This window comes from Sinocyclocheilus anshuiensis, unplaced genomic scaffold (assembly GCF_001515605.1).
Source record: "Sinocyclocheilus anshuiensis isolate Anshui unplaced genomic scaffold, SAMN03320099.WGS_v1.1 scaffold41, whole genome shotgun sequence".
Lineage (NCBI taxonomy): Eukaryota > Metazoa > Chordata > Actinopteri > Cypriniformes > Cyprinidae > Sinocyclocheilus > Sinocyclocheilus anshuiensis.
The window spans coordinates 1,053,596-1,059,876 of record NW_015539849.1 but is presented as its reverse complement, the minus strand read 5'-3'; the positions used below and the strand labels follow the sequence as shown (position 1 = coordinate 1,059,876).

Sequence of the window (6,281 nt, the reverse complement as noted above, 5' to 3'; positions counted from 1 at the left end):
AAATAAAGCATTTTTTAAAACAAAGTGCTAGCCATACAGCAATATTAATTGATGACACATAAGAGGTTATGCATAGAAAACACAAAAAAACATCAATAATAATAGTAACATTAGCAAAGCAAAAAGCTAGGTCTTTAATGCTCGGTGAACACTATATATTAGCATTCCTATAGATCTCAGTGCCATGTGCTTAGCTGGTGATTGCAAAAATACTTGTATACTTGTCAGAATAAACAGGTACAGTACTTTTGGTTGGAGACATGCTTTTTTTTTTTTGCCCCAAAATGATGTAGTTATGACATCTATCAACAGGGGCTAGCTGTGCATGCTAACCAAAGTTGTGTCAAACACAGAGGCTGCATATAAAATCACATACTCTCTGAGTAGGTATTATTTTGGAAGAAGTATTTACTTTGTGATTGTTTAAAAAGTATGTTTTATAGACTATGAATGTGTTAAAGTATGTTTTATAGACTATGAATGTATGTTGTATGAATGAAATCTGGACGCACTACATTTGTTGCATTGTCATTGTCATGTAACCTACTAGCGTCACTTGTGTTGCTTCATTTCCATTCACTCTTCTCTCCTGTAGCCTCATGGGATAGTAAAGTGTCCATGAGATGGGCACTTCAGAATCTCGCTGGAAGTAGTAGGTCATCTGGGTACTTTTCGCCTACTGTTTTATGAATACTGTGAATTCAGACATGCTAGTCTTTTCACGTACAGTACAGTAAGAAATTATATACTATATAGTAGGGAAGTGTGCAATTTCGTATGCAGCTAGAGTGATCTGTGACATGCCATTTACGACTCAGTTGATTGACTCAAATAAATAAATACAATTGTGTTCATGAATCAAAGATGGCAGAATCCGGATTGTGTTCTTGTGGGGGTCCTGCACCAGCTGAGCAGCTGCCATTAAGATGAATGTGAATGCTAACGTAGATTTTTCTCCAGGTATAGTTTTATAGACCTCCTTGCTCCAATTAGCTTCTTTGAAATGCCCACCATAGCATACCAACAAAATGCCTGTTGTTTCAAACAATATGCAATTTGGCTGTTTCTTAGTCACAACAGGGAAATTGAGGCAATTGTATTAAGGAATGTGTTGTTTTGCAGCAGTGGAATGAACATACCCACTCAAGAGTCTTGCTTGGCTGGTCTGAAGAACCTGCAGGAAGCCTGTCTCTTTCAGTGTGGAACTGACTTGTATTGTTAGCTGTGGGTGTGCCATGTATGTGTCATTTCAGGCCTGTGCAAGTGAGATCGAGCTATTTGATACCCGTGGTTTAAAAAGGTTTAACAGTTTCCATGATGTGTATCTGGAGAACAGCTGTGAATGGAATAAGCGATCAAAAGATGATTGAACTGCATTAATAAGCTTGTCTTACCTGACAGACTTCAATTATTAACACATATATGATGATATTGACATTTACACTCATTTACATTTTATGAGAGAGAACATTATGTGACTAAATTACTTGTTTGTGGCTCTTCAACACAAGCCCGTTTTAAACAGAATAACTATATGTCCTCAATGTGCATGTTAAAATTAATAATAAATATAATAATAATTTTTTTTCCCCTCTGCATATGTTATGCATAAGATAAACCTCATGCTGTTTGACTTGGTTGATGTTTTTTTTTTTTTTTATATATATATTATTTTTTAATCAGTATTTACTGATTTATTTCCTGAATGTTATTTGCATAATAACATAATGAAATCGTTATGACATTATTTCAGGATTAAGTATCATATTTTAGTGGAAACTTTCCATATTTTTACTATAAGCTATGGAATGCAAAATAAGTTAGAACCAACCTAAACAGGATAAACATGAGTATGTCTGCTCACAGTTTTGAAGGCTGCTTTTGGATCATTGAAGGTAAATTTCATATTAGGCGACTATGCAGCACTTTTCAGAGCGCTTACACCCTACTAGCTGCATTCTACAGTGTTAGTTAGCTAGTAGTTACTTATCCTCGAGTTTGGATTTACATTCAAATTTAAGTAAGTACTTACAAACAGCTGGTGCAGCCCTACCCAGGGATTGATTAGCTGTATTGAATGTAATCAGAGCTTCATGACTTCCTGGATTATCTTCCTCTGTTTATGTAGCTCAACTCATCTTAGAGAGTTTAAAAGCCTACAATCTGATTTAGAAACTTTGGAGAATAATTTAATATCAGCCAACAAAACTTGGCCAAAGAAATTCAAGTTATAATACTGTATGCCACTTGCTGCTTATTATTTATTGTGGTTATATTTTAGCAATATCACATGTGCAATTGTGCTGTTGTACTAAATATCAGGCTTTTATGCAACTGTTAGGATTCAGATAAAAACTTGCTGGATTGTATAGTTCTACTTTGTAAAATGAAAATAGTTCCAAAAGAAGCCAAAACATCAAACTGTGATTACCACCAATAAGGCCGGAGGTTTGGTTTGGTTGAGACATATAGTATTTCTTAGAAGACAGGTGACAATCCTAAAATGTATATAATCACAAGTCATAGCATTTTTATACCAACCTGGCTGTTAAAGCAATGAGTCACAGAACTTCGATCATTCAAAATTTTGGTTTTAAGAAAGTGCAGTTTTGTGGACATCTGGTAATATCAGGAAGTCTCATCTCAATTTTCTCTGCTGTACTATATTATGACTGCAGAGCTGCAGTATCCAATTTGATTTAAAAAAAATACGAAGACAAAAATATCCTGATATCTAAAGGTATTTCAGTCTAAACTCTTACCCTGCCAGATGTTAAACTTTAAAAATATTATCTTTCTCTCCAGGCAGTGGTGGGTTCACTCATAGGTGACATGCAGTATGGCAGCAATGTTCAAGAGCTGCCACAGATTCACTGCATTTCTATTTCTCTCTTCCAAATGCTGTCTGTTTCAGTGATATCACATAAGAAACTGCAACCAAATATGACACCTTTACTAATTTACATCTCTGTTAAACAAATTCAAATTCAATCTGTTCCACAAGATTCAAACTTGTGGTCTCTTGCACTTAAGGCAATAATTATTTCTACTGAGCCACATCAGCTCATGATCAGATTCCCTGTAAGACTAAAGGCCTTTCCACACTGAGCGCGATGCGAAAAAGCGAGGCAAATCGCCGACGAACGGTGCTTTCACCTTTTCACCTTCGCCTTCTGTTAATTCACGCCTGCACGCTAGGTGGCGCCGACCAACAATGCATTTTTCCTCAGATATGTATCTCGTAAATGGATTTAACATCATCCGCTGCTCAATATACAGCATTAAATTAAGATAAACAAAGTTTGGTTCTAGCTACACCAGAAACACAAACTATCTATAATGCTTACAAGAATAGGCTACATCCTAAAATATAATTAGAAGTACAATTAGCATCAAGCTACACTTGAAAATGTATGTAATTATTAATGTATTTGCTACCCACTATAAACCATTATTGAGTGCTTGTAATAACTTCCGATTGTGATCTTGATTTTGATTAATAAGCAGACACATGCACTCCTTGTATGTTTAATAACGCTACACTGCTAATATTTGTCATAAACATCCTTTATTGCTATAAAAATACCTCGAGCTGCATACAAAACATACAGAAAATATATCGTCATAATCATGTCTATTTGCTTTCATATTTCATGTGTAGAAAAAGAGTTAACTCGCTCTGACTCATAACACTCGCGCACGTGGAAGAAAACGGACGGTGCTCTACTGTGACTACATAATTCAGTAGACAATTAATATAAATGTTATTCTGTATAAAGAACATATGGGAATAAACCTGTTCTCAAATACCAATGATAACAAGAACTCAACATCCACTCTCTCCTCTTATCCGGGATACTAGGTTTGTTTACACTGGTTTTCGAAACAGCGCCACCACTCTAACCCGTTTGTGCAACAGCAGCTGCTCCGGTCACGTGATCCTACCTAAAATCTTATTAGATGGCCCGTGATTTCGCTTTGCGAAACTGAAAAGATTCGTCAGACTGGTTATTTAGAGATTTAGAATACATTCAAGCAAGCTTTAGAGCTTTTACAATATCTACAGAAAGCAACCACTGACTACAGTGTTTATTTCTTGGTAGAAACCAAATTACACATGAACATAAATCTATCCAGGCTCACTGGAAATACGTGCCTCTACCTACATTTCTGCAAAACAAAACAAAAAAACATACCTAAATGTAGTAGCATGGCCCCTTTAAGAATGGTGCGTGGAGTGCGTGGTGGGTTGGTACGTCAGGTAACCACGTAATTATATAGACACAGGTGAGATTTCACTTCAGGTAATCACAGGTGAGATTTCACGTCAGGTAATCACGTAATTATATAGACACAGGTGAGATTTCAGTTTCCTCGTGGCATTGCACTGATGTGACCTGTTTGTGTGGGTCGTGTATCTTCCTCACTCCTCTCGAAAGGTATGGTTGTCGTTTTTAAAGTCTTTTAGACAAAAGGGAATTATACATTTAAAATATGGGTGTTTTGGGGGGGGGACTAATTTAATTCGTATTTGGATTAATGTGATTGTTGTTTCATGTAATTTTAGATTAGTCGTGTGCATCCAGGCATTGTTAGTGAGTAATGTAAGTGTCGTGCGCATGAAAGGTAAATGTTCTTTTACCTTATTTATATTCTAAAATGTTTGAGGGGAGAAAAGTGGAGAGAGAGAAGCAGAAGAAAAATGTATATTTGTTGTTTTGCAGAAGTCGCCAGCTGCTGCTTTGTTGTGGCTTATATACCGGTTCCAGTTTTGGGACGCCGGACTGTTGCTTGCGCACTGTTGCTTTGAACGCCTTCAGTTCGCTATTGTCTGTACATCGCTTGCCTTGGAGACGCAAGAGCTTTGCCTCTTGTTCCGCTGCCACCTGGTGGTCGGTTGCCAGTACATTGTTGATTTGTGTTGTTCACCTGTGCGTGTGTCTTGTTAAATTGGGTGTGTGTGTGTGTGTGTGTGTGCGCGCGTGCGTGCATTTGAGTTGGATTTAATTTTTTTTTTTTTCCCTTTTTTTTGGTGTTGTTGTTGTTTGATTTGTTTATTGTATTCTTATTTGTAGTATTTGGTTTTGTTGTAAGTCGATTTGGGTGTTTGTTTGAATTTTGTTATTGGGGTCTGGGTACTATTTCTTTGTCTTACCTTACATTGATATTGCTCAGTTAAGGAACTGAGAATTTATGGTTTATTTTGGGGTGATTTCTTTTTTCTTTTGATTTTGTTATTTTCTCTTTTCTGATGGTGTATTATGTTGTTTTGGTTTGAAGTAGTGAATGTATAATTTTTTTTTTGTTTATTGGTTGGTTTGGATTGTTTAAGTGTATTTTATTATTTTTTTCCACTCTTGGTTCATGATTTGAGCTGTATCTAATGTTTGGTGTAAAGGTATAACATCAAAGAAAGTAACCGCCTTTATTTTTTTTGTGATCTGTTTCTTTTTTTTGTATTGTTATTCATTGCTATTATTGTCATTATTATTATTCTCATTTTTTTTGTGAGTATAGGGGTGGCCGGTTCATTTGGTCCGACTAAACCAAAGCCATTGGGCTGGTTATGTAGTGTTGAAGCACAGTGTACAGTAATTGAAGGCTTGTTTCTTTGGGGCCCCATAAGCAATGTATTTGGACACCTCCGCTACCAATGCCAATGAATGCTAGTTTGGTTTAAGCCAAGTGGTTGACTTTTAAGGTGTAAAGTGTCTTTTTTTTTATGAATGTTGAGCTCAATGTTTTTAGTAGTGATTATGATAAATAAACTTGTGATGGCTTAAGCCAGTGGTTGACTTAAGGTGTGTGTTGTTTTGTTGTTTTGTTTTTTTGTTTTTTCCTAATGAATGTTGAGCTCAATGTTTTTAGTAGTGATTTTGATCAATAAACTTGTGATCTTGTGGCATTGTTCCTGCTTGTCCTTTTCATTTAATTGAAAGCCTGCTACTGGGAGGCTTATAAATTTGGGTGTTCATCAGGGGTATCTGGGGTATAATCTGATTAGGTCTCGAACACACATACATACAAATTGCTGCAGTTTTCACTTGAAATGAACACTATAGGCAGTAAAACTCCAACAACTCTTATTCCTTTTCACACAAAGTATGATTTACAGGGCAAGAGTTTCAATTAAGAGCCTAATTTTTGCACAATTTCTTAGAAAATATTATGACTTCAAAACTCAAATCACGTATACAGGTTCATACGCTGAACAAAATTATAAATGCAACACTTTTGTTTTTGCCCCCATTTGTCATGAGCTGAACTCAAAGATCTAAGAC

The 6,281-nt window shown here is 36.0% G+C and overlaps 1 long non-coding RNA gene across 1 annotated transcript; it reads left to right on the top strand.

Moving 5' to 3' along the window:
- The first annotated feature begins 4,387 nt into the window (after nucleotides 1-4,387).
- On the top strand, nucleotides 4,388-4,878 carry LOC107684616 (uncharacterized). The gene is made up of 3 exons (XR_001633871.1): nucleotides 4,388-4,439; nucleotides 4,568-4,626; nucleotides 4,725-4,878. It is a non-coding gene; the product is annotated as an uncharacterized LOC107684616 (long non-coding RNA).
- Nucleotides 4,879-6,281: the final 1,403 nt, after the last annotated feature.